This window comes from Dipodomys spectabilis, unplaced genomic scaffold, assembly GCF_019054845.1.
Source record: "Dipodomys spectabilis isolate Male_0828 unplaced genomic scaffold, ASM1905484v1 ptg000004l, whole genome shotgun sequence".
NCBI classification, from domain to species: domain Eukaryota; kingdom Metazoa; phylum Chordata; class Mammalia; order Rodentia; family Heteromyidae; genus Dipodomys; species Dipodomys spectabilis.
In genome coordinates, this window is record NW_024870681.1 from 12,659,994 (window position 1) to 12,671,475 (window position 11,482).

The 11,482-nt window shown below is 35.6% G+C and overlaps 1 pseudogene; it reads right to left on the reverse strand.

Moving 5' to 3' along the window:
* Nucleotides 1-1,391: 1,391 nt before the first annotated feature.
* LOC122120346 lies at nt 1,392-11,437 on the reverse strand (annotated as a pseudogene).
* Nucleotides 11,438-11,482: the final 45 nt, after the last annotated feature.

Consider the following 11,482-nt stretch of genomic DNA (forward strand, 5'->3'; position numbering starts at 1 on the left):
TTTGGTTAATTTCTATTGTAATGTTTGTTATTTACTTCCTTTTGCCTGCTTTAAATTTAGTTTTTTTCTTTTTCCTGCTTCTAAAAGTAGAAATTCAAATGATTGATTTAATATCTTCCTACTCTATTAACATATGCATTTATAACTAGAAATCTCTTTTTCAGCACTGTTTTAGATATATCCCATATTTTTGTATGTTGTGTTTTTTTTTCTATTCATCTCAAAATATTTTATAGTTTCTGTTTTGATTTTTGTTTCAAAATATTGATTATTCAGGGGTGTGGTGCTTCTACATGTTTGTGAGTTTCTCAAATTCTTGTTACTGGTATTTCAAATTTTGTTTTCTTGTGGTTTTAAAGTATGCTTTGTGTCATTTCTGGCCTTTTAAGGATATAGAATTTTGGTCTTCAGCTATTATTGTTGAATTCTCTGTCAGATTTTGCTTCAAATGTTTTAATGCCTTGGTGCTAGGTGCAAATGATGTATAATGATGAATTTATCATTTCATCATTGTAAAATACCCCCTCTTTATCTCTTATAGTAGATATAGGACTTGGACTCAGGGACAGTATCTCTGAGTTTTTGCTGGGAAGGTTAGCACTCTACCACTTGAGCCACAGGCAGATCCACTTCTGGCTTTTTAATGGTTTATTGGAGATAAGAGTCTCATGGGCTTTCTTGCCTGGGTTGGTTTTGAACTGCCCAACTCTTAGACCTCAGCCTCCTGAATAGCTTGGGTTATAAGTGTGAGCCACCAGTGCCTGGCAGTAGATAAATATTTAAGTCTGTTTTATCTTCTACCAGTATGGCCATTCCCAGCTTATCTTAAGGCTGCTGTTGGCCAGATGTTTTTTTTTTTAATTTGTTTACCTTCAATTTATTTCTAGCTTCGGATTTTTTTTTTATTGTGAAAATACCATACAGAGGGGTTACAATTACATGGGCAAGATAATGAGTACATTTCTTATCAAGCATTGTTGCCTCCTCCTTTGTTTCCCCTTCCCATCCTTTCCCATCTCCCTCCCGCCCCCCTCCCCCCTTCCAGGCCAAAGTTGTAAAGTTCATTTTTGGAATAACGACTTGTAGATCTCATTGTTGCAATGAGTCCACCTGTATCCCTATTTAAACGATTTCTTTTTGCCCTTCCACTCCACAAATTATACCAAAATCAAATACTAGCTTTGGATTTTATAGATGGAATATAGTTGGATTATGTTCTTTTAAAATCAGATTTGACAATCTCCTTTAGTCAGGATATTTAATTTAATATTTAATTTAGCAGTGTTATTATTTGACAAAATTATCTTCTAAATACCTCATGCTTATTTATGTTGCTTTATTCTTCTTTTATTATTTTGAACTCAGGACTTTGAACTTGCTAGGCAGGTTCTCTATTTCCATATGAAATTTGAAATGTCTTTACTTGCAAATACACATTATTGTAAAATGCAACAAGACAATCTGTAATGATGTACAGAGAAATAGACTGCGTGAAGAAGTGGTCAGCCATGTCCTGGGATTATAAATATCAGGAATAATGGAATGATTCTCATACTCACCAGTTTTACATGCATACATTTCTCCAAAAAATTATTCAGTATAGATGAAAATACTATCTTGAGAAGGTTAGAGATTATGCTTTGTGGAGATAAAGTATTGCCTTTCTTGGAATTCCAAAAATAATAATAGAAGAGCCATAATTACTACAATTTAAGACATATTGGCCACTATTTTTTCCACTCATCATTATATATGCCCTTGCCTTTGAATTTACAGCTAGAAAATGTAATGAACACATATGCCAAAGCATTACCTTAAGACAGTACATAAATCTTCCAGCCACAAAAACATATTATGATTATTACATGAAATCTCAAAGGCCCACATTTCCCCAAAGTTTTGTCCAAATCCAATGAAGAAAGAAATTAATGGCAAATGTGTCACTGATATGGAAGTAATCACTACAGCACATTTAAGTTTTCTGGTTTTCATTACTCAGTTTCAGACATAAAGAGTTCACAGAATTTCTCAACAGCATATGTAAATACAAGTGATAATCCACTGCTGAACTGAAGGCAACCATTCCATTTGTACAAGAACTACAAATGCACAAAGCATCAGAAATTGAAATATGTGGAATTCTAAATAAGCCATTATGATAAACCAGAAAGTTACAGCTGATATATGATAAAACGCCTAAGATTTATGTGATTAGAAACTTCTTTGATTTTCTGTGTTTCTCTATTTTGTTCTTTTCCTATCATTACTGTCCAAAATCCTTACCTCTTTAAACTCTTCCATGGGGAATTTTTTTCTGTTTGAAAGGTGATTTTTTTCTATCTTTCATTGTCATTGAATGAGCATCTTGAGATGTGTTCTATAGAAACATTAGTTTTATGTTCTAGCATTAATATGGCAGGTGGAACTAAATAGTGTACTAGGACCTCATTACTGGGAATTTCCCTTCATACTTAGCCTTCCCATCCATATATCTGAGAGTAATGTTAGTGTACAAGTATGGGCTGGAACAAACTGTCACCTTAAGGCAGGTTGATTTACTGCAGATTTTATTTCATAAGTGACCAGTTTCATAGCCATGGCTTCATCTCGTCTATCTTGTTTGAACAATTGTTGTAGAAATTCAACTGTCAACTGGTTAAAATCATTGGAATTCTGTTTCAGTTCTTCTGACGTGTTATCTCTCAGGTTACTATGCTGTACTTTGTATGCTATTGAAGTATAGATATAAGAGGCAGCCAAAGCTTTAGCTATTGGTTCTTTACCTCAATGCCACAAAAACAAAACAAAATAGGCCACAACCCAACTCTTTATAAGACAAGCCCAAATTAACAATTCATTAAGTACAGAAAGAAATCTCTCGGTTTTGGGGTCATCAGTATCTACAATTCCATCTTTGGTTCTTTTTCCTCCCTTCTTATATCAATCTTTGGTCTGTTGGACTGTGCTGTTTTAATGAAATGGTTATCTCCTTTTGTTATTTTAATGAAATGGTTATATCCTTTTTCCTCCTTTATAACTTTTTTCAAAAAATTCATACTTCTTTGCAACTGAGGAGCGCTACTCTTCAGCGAGGTCTCTGATTACTTTCACCAAGACTATTATATGTTAATTTAAACCATTTCTGAGTGTAGATGCAGCTGTAGATTGCTCTCATAAGATATTCCATAACAGATGTTATATCAATTATCCTGAAGGATGATTTCTCTTGAACAAGATGAAATAGGATTGGATTAGTTGGACTTTGGGTAATGTGTAAAGTTCTTCTAGACTGGGGATGGTAATTTATGCATGCCTACTCCTTTTTTAAAGGGTTTTTACAACTGTACTTCTGTCCATCAAGGATCCAACCAGCCATTGCTGTCCATAAATAAATACATTATTTTTGGCAATGTCAACTATATCTCATGCCAGTTAAAAATAAGCCTGTCAAATGCAGACAGATTAGTACTTTTTAGCTGTTCAGTAAATATTGGTCCAGCTGTATCTTATTGTCCCTCTGATTTAATATGGAAAACAGTGGTAAGCTCCTTTTTCCCATTCACTCTATAGTCTTAGATATAAACTGCTTATTGGCCAGAGTTGAATGTTTTCTTTTTTTATGGTGCCAGTATTAGGGCTTGAACTCAGAGCCTGGGCTCTCTTGTTTGCTCAAGGTTAGCACTCTACTAGTGGGCCACAACTTCACTTCTGGCTTTTTAATGCTTAACTGGAGTTAAGTGTCTTACAGACTTCCATGCTGGAGCTGGATTTAAACTACAATCCCCAGATCTCAGCCTCCAAAGTATGTGGGATTACAAGTGTGAACCACTGGCACTTAGCTTAAATTTTCTTTGGTAGTTGAAATAATGTCAGGCTCTGCTAAATCAAGAAGATTCCCTCCTACCCTACCACATTGTTGGTGGGAGTATAAACTTGTTCAACCACTGTGAAATGTTGCATGGAAGTTCCTCAAAAGATTCCACATAGAGCTCCCCTATGACCTAGCGATCCCACTTTGGAGCATTTACCCAAATGATCACAAACAAGGCTATACTAAAGCTACCAGCACAACTATGCTTATAGCATTATTCACCATAGCTAAGATATGGAACCAACCCAGATGCCCCTCAGTAGATGAATGGATCAAGAAAATGTGGTATATATACACAATGGAATTCTATGCCTCCATCAGAAAGAATGGCATTGCCCCATTTGTTAGGAAATGGAAAGACTTGGAAAACTCATATTAAATGAAGTAAGCTAGGCCCAAAGAAACATAGATCCCATGGTTTTCCTTATTTGCAATAACTAGTATATGTCTAGGACAAGCAGAAAAGGTCAAAAGCTATGTACATATGACCAGATAAGATGATGTTTAAGTGAAATGAACCCCAAGATAGGGACACAACTGGTTTTTTTCTTTCTTGCTATTGTTTTTAATATACTTATAATGTACTACGTGATTTTTGTTTCTTTTGTATGTTCTTCCCCCATGGTATAACCTCTGTTTTCGCTGTATTTGATTCTAGCACCCTGCATCTTGTATATACATTTTTATAATTTGGGGAAGGGAAGGGAAATAACAAAAATGCTTAAATAAGGATACAGGTTGACCTATTGTAACAATGAGATGTACAAGACACTATGTTGAAAATGAACTTTACAACTTGTGGGAGGAATAAAGAGGAGTTTGGGAGGGAAGGGACGGGAGGGGAAAAACAAAGGGGAAGAGGTAACAAGGCTTGATAGGAAATGTACTCATTACCTTACTCATGTAACTGTAAACCCTCCGTACGGTATTTTTACAATTAAAAACATAAAAAATTAACAAAAGAAGATTCCCTCCTTCTGTTTGTTTATGAATATGTGCTAATAAACCTGCAGCGTTACCTGTTCCTTCACATACAACTACTGGAATAGCAGAGGCCTGTCTGTAGGTCATCTAGCACTATGCAGATAACATGTGGCCCACTTCAAATACAAGTGCGACCTCAGGGACATTTTGGCCAAATCTAGCATAAATTCTTTGCTAACTAATAGTTTTCCCCAGGTTCTTTACTTTCACTTCTGCCTAGTGCTGTCCAACAGTGACATCTTCTACCAATATAAAATGGCAAGGGAGATTATTTTGAACATTCACTTTGTTCAAGGGGTTCAATAAGGTTTGACAAGAGGTCACCACATTTCTCCCAACAAGATCATTTCCGTTTACTATCACTCCCATCTTTAAAGATGATCTAGAAGCTATTCTTTGAGGACATTACTAGCATAATTGCCACATTTGTATTTACTCTTCCAGTTAAAATCCAAGCTGTGTTTCTCATAGCAGTTTTAATAAGAACCTTCCCAAACAATTGTTAGATTCATGTGTGAAATTCAAATCTCTACATGCCTCCATGTACAAAGATAACATGTTCAGATAATTCCACTTGGCATTCTTTGAGCAGAAGGTGAAAAATGATTTTAGGTTTGGTGTCTTACAATAAATCACATAGGTGGGAATGAGAAACACCTTGAATATTGATGTATCTTTAAGCTCCGTTAAGCTCTGTTCTGTATACTTTTTTTTTTAATTTAATTTAATTTTATTTGTGAACATACTGTACAGAGGAGTTACAGTTACATGGGCAGGATAATGCGTACATTTCTTACCAAGCATTGCAGCCTCCTCCTTTGTTTACCCTTCACATCCCTTCCCAGCCTCCCCCCTCCCCCCCTAATCCCAATCCTTCTCCTTCCCCCCCTTCCCCCCATTCCCCCCCCCCCCCCCGTACCAACGTTGTAAAGCTCGTTTTGGACATGACAACTTGTACTTCTTATTGTTGCAACAGGTCCACCTGTATCCTTAAACAACTGGTTTTTCCCCATCTCCTCCACAAGTTATACTGACATCAAATATAGTGAAAGCAGGGGTTATACTGTGGGGGAGGGACATACAAAGCAACAAAGAGATAATCTTATAAATGTGTTAGAAACACATGCATGAAAGAAAAAAAACATTAAAATACACATCTAAGGGTTCATTTTCCTGACATCACATTATCTGACCTTTTCCGCTTGACTCATACATATACTAGATATTACAAATAAGGGAAACCATGGGACCTACGTTTCTTTGGGCCTGGCTTACTTCACTTAATATAATTTTTTCCAAGTTTTTCCATTTCCTAACAAATGGGGCAATGTCATTCTTTCTGATGGAGGCATAGAATTCCATTGTGTATATATACCACATTTTCTTGATCCATTCATCTACTGAGGGGCATCTGGGTTGGTTCCATATCTTAGCTATGGTAAATAATGCTGCAATAAACATAGTTGTGCTGGTAGCTTTAGTGTGGTCTTGTTTGTAAACATTAGGGTAAATGCCCAAAAGTGGGATTGCTGGGTCATAAGGGAGCTCTATGTGAAGTCTTTTGAGGAACCTCCATACTGCTTTCCAAAGTGGTTGAACAAGTTTACATTCCCACCAACAATGAAGTAAGGTTCCTTTCTGTCCACATCCCCTCCAGCATCTGTTGTTGTTAGAGTTCTTGATTTTTGCCGTTCTAACTGGAGTGAGGTGATATCTCAATGTTGTTTTGATTTGCATTTCTTTTATGGCTAGGGATGTTGAACATTTCTTCATGTGTCTATTGGCCATCCTTCTTTCTTCTTCAGAGAAGTTTCTCTTTAAGTCTTTCGCCCACTTATTTATTGGGCAGTTGTTTCTTTGAAGATTTGTTGTTGGGGGGTTTAATTTTTTGAGTTCCAAGTATATTTTAGATATGAGACCCTTGTCCGTTGTATGGCTAGTAAAGATCTTCTCCCAATCCGTGGGCTTTCTATTGATCTGCTAGCTATGTCATTTGCCCTGCAGAAGCTCTGCAACCTTATGCAATCCCATTTGTCCAACCTTTCTTTGATTTGTTGTGTTTCCGGGTCTCTATTCAGAAAATTTCGGCCTGAGCCAAGGAGACCTAGGGTTTCTCCTATTCCATCCTGTAATGTTTTCAGAGTGTCTGCTTTGAGTTCAAGGTCTTTGATCCATTTGGAGTTGATTCTGGTGCAGGGTGATATATAAGGATCTAGCTTAAGTTTTCTACATGTAGTTAACCAATTTTGCCAGCACCATTTACTGAAGAGGTTGTCTTTCTTCCATTCTATTGTTTTAGCTCCCTTATCGAAGATTAGATGGCTATAGGTCTGTAGGTTCATTTCTGGGTTTTCAATTCTATTCCATTGGTCTTGAGGTCTGTTCTTATGCCAATACCAAGCTGTTTTGATTTGTTCTGTATACTTTTTCACAGACCATTCTATTGTCACTTGATTGATATGTCACCCAATCTCACATCTGAAATATTTCATGGCAAGACTTGCAGTAAAACTACCATGTTGTTTCACCAAGTAACCACGAAAACACTTGTTAAGAGGAAATACATCAATCTTGTGCACAATCATCAAGAAAATATTTCCAGATTCATGTCATGAAGACTCATTCTGACATTTTACTTATAAATTTGCCATCCTGGAAGGCATGTGTGAAGGGTTTTAGAACTTGATATATAAACATTCTATTTGGTCAATGGGCTTTCTGTCCAGGATTTCTAGGTCTGGAACTGTAGTAGAGTACAGCTACCCAGCAAACAAAGCAGCTCCAAGCTCATGTCTCTGATCCTTTTGTGTTCCTTCCCAGCTCCTTCCTTTACTGTGCTGAACTTTAACAGGGATTTTGCCTTCTTTCTCTGACAGCAACTGGTGCCAGGAAGATGATACTCCAGGGAGGTGTGGAGCTTGGAGGCTGAGTGCTAGATCTGGCACACTCTGGCCACTGAATTCAGCCAGCTCAGCATAGCTAAGTAGCCCTAGGTTGTGCATTGGTCACTTCCTGCAAGATATGTTAAGGGACTTTTTAAGATAATATATATATATATATATATGTATATATATATATATATATATACCTACAATTGTGCATGGCACAGCTTAAATTCTTATTAAACTCTTCCATTCACTTCACATATATTTCTGAACACTTGTTTTGTACTAAGCAATGTCCAACTCATCTAGTATTCATCAAGGAACCAATCAACTTCTCTGTCTTTGTAGAGTTTATAATTTAGAGAGGGGTATGGATAATAAATGAATCAACAACAAAGAGCAAAGTAGTGATGAGTGCCAACTTAGAAATTAAGCAAATCAAAGAGTTAAGTATAGCTGGCAGGGCAGAGCATGATCAAAATGGGTGTCTTTTAACACTGGGTAGACTTGAAAGCTTTTATAATAAGGTCTAATTGATTATAATCCTGACGTCATTAAGGACTAAACTATACAAATGTCAGGATGAAAGGAAAAACCCTTTCCCTGAAATGATAGATTACTGTATTTAAGAGATGGATGTCAACTGAGCCTTTTATTTCAGGGTAGAGTGGAAATCAGTAAAGTGTTTCCCTTGGAGGATGAAGAATTAGATCTTGCCTTTCTAGCTCTATCAGATTATTAATGTATAGGATACCAAAGTACACAGTTTTAACAAACATCTTTGTATCTGTTTCCAAAAGGACTGTGAAAATCCAGTGACTGGCAGATTTCATACATACATACACATTTTGCATATTAAACAAAGTAAGTACAAAAGATATTATAGTTGAATCACTATTACTGACAGTGCTTAGAATCAAAAGCATTTAAGTTTTGTTTTAGAAACTATTTAGTTCAACTCATATATGATGAGTTAATTATTCTGGTATAATTAATTATATTAATTAATTTATAATAATTAATTTATAATATTTAGCTAATGTATAGTATATAATAATATATGAGATGTAATAAAAATTTCTAATTTATAATATTTAGTTAATTTGTAAGTATAAGTAAGTATAGATTTATTTTCTTTCTGAAACATTTGATGATTCATGTAAAGGTGCATGAACATCATCATCATCATCATCATCATCACCATCTGGAGACTTGTTAGAAATAAAGATTCTTCTGCCCCAATCTAGACCTGAATCAGAAACTCTGGAAATAGGGTGCAGCACTCTGTTTTAATAAGCCTTCTGTATTATTCTGATGCACACTAAATTTGAGAACCACTGATGTGGAGGTTCACAGATCCCTTGAATGTTTTCCCTTGATGAATGATAGTGGAAGACTTACTATTCAGGTCCAGTCTTTGGCAAAGTTTTGAGCAAATGGCTTATAGATTCCCTTTCTCTCTACCTTCTTGTTTTTCCCAAGTGCTGTCTTCCCTTCTGCCACATTTGATGTATGTACTTTCTTTAGGTGCCTTCTTAGTTAGCGAGCCACTAACTCATTGGGATGTTAGTTGAAAAAAATAATGTTTCAACTTCATAAGAGAGTAAATAAAGTGAACATCCTCCAGGTTCCCAAGAATTGAGTCTCTAATGGTAGGCGATGTAGAAATGCAACAGAGGGACAAGTAAGGTTTTGGAATGGAGGCATCTCTAAGATTTTCCTTTCCCTTTATATCTGTTTTGTTACTTGAACTCTTTATGAATGGAATTAAGAAACATACCAGTATGGCAAATTTTTTTTTATCAACCATTGTCTTTAGAAAATAAAAGAAATCTGATCTTATCACAGATTCTTTGGAGATCTTATTACTACCATAATGTTTGATTGTTTAACAAAAACAGGCAAGATCATCTCTGCCCAATTCCTGTGTGTAAATAGGCTTATAATGTAAGTCCCTTGATTTTTATAACATTTCAGTCTTCCAGTATCAGTTTTTTTCCATCACAGTATGGATAGAATCAAATTTAAACCATATTCGTTGTTCTAATACAAATTTGTTTATTATTTGAGACAGCTTGTAGTTTTCCTGTTTGTGTTTTCATATTTAGCATCACTAGGTTAGAGACATTTTCCAAATCTCAATGGTGCCATATACCCATTAATAGAAAAATAAAGTAGTCCTTGATTATGTGACTTTGCTCTAGTAAATAAGGAAGTAGGTCTATAAGTTACCTAATTTGAGAGGAAGATGAAGAAAAATATTAACCTTGAAAAACTGTGACTATATGCTTTCTACTGAAATCAGGGAACCAGAATAATTTACATATATGTAGTGGAATCCACTTTCAATTTCCTACATAGGCAGTTGTTCAAATAGTTGGAAGACAGAATAATGAAGCAGTTACCCAGTACTTCTGAGGTCAAGGGGTTAACTCTACAGAGCTTAATTAAAATCTGATAATAAATTCCTGATCTAAGCAGGATATTTCATTAATCTTCATCATAACTTAGGTGAAATATTCCTCATAATTATTTCTATGCCTTTTAAATTCACCCGAAGCAAGCTCTTCATTACTAATTAGGATTCCCGCACTGGAGAAGGAGATTTCTCATCGCAGTCTTCTAATTAAAAAGAAAAAAAAATCTCCACAGCTAAAGAAAAAAATTGATATTCTACTATCTGATTTTTTGGATATTCATGTAATGAGTCCAGATTTCAAGTTTCAAGAAAGTATAAAAACATCATGCTGGCAATAGTTGTGATAAAATTTCAGTCACATTCTTTTTGAAATTAAGAAATTAATTCCCCTTCTTGTTCCTTTTTGAAATCTGTAAGGTACTGAGAAAAGTCAGAACTGTCTGCAAAAGTAGAAGGTCAAGATGAGTTTTTACCTAAAATACTTTTCATTTTTCTTGAAAGGGGAAAAGTTCCAAGGAATAATATTTCTTTCAAACTGAAAAGGGAAGTTTGAATGCTACGAAACTAATTTCTACAATGATCTCTTGACTCTTTCTCTACAGCAGGATAGAAACCTTGTGTTCACTTTGTCCTGTCATTCAATCTATCTCTAGTGCCTCCAATTTGGACCATGTCTTCTAAACAGTCTTCTCTTTCAGTCTTTAGCCAGGAATTTCCACCCACCCCACTCATTCCTTCCTCCATACCACTGTCAGAGTTGAGTCGACTCCTCTTCTCACAAAATTTGACCAGTTTGATAGACTAGTTCCTTAGGAATGTCCATGGGGCAATGCTCTTCACTTTTTTTATCTGGTCTCATCTGCTCATGAAGCCTGTGTTTAGACTACTGTTTCTTATACTGTTTCTCTTTTTAGAATGTCCATCTTCTTTTCTCAGTCACTCAATAACTGTCTTCTGCTAAGTCCCTTATAGCTTCTTAGCACCTTACTTTATATTGTCACATGTTATTTTGTATTTCTATAAAATATGTACGCTGTATGTGTGTATACTATACCCTATCTGTTCAAACACTGTCTCTCTAACTGCATTGAAGACAAGATGACTGTCATTTTCTTAGTGCTAGGTTTTGTACCAGACTCATTCTTACTACTCACAAGTTAGGTTGAAGAGAATTGATGGTACACTAACCACTCTTGCATTCCCCTCCACGCACTTTCCTTGACCTTCTACTAAAGTTAGTTCACTGTCCATATTTACTTTCTCATCATTGCTGTTCATAGTAGGAGCTCAATGAATTCTGAATACATGAATTACTTCTAATAG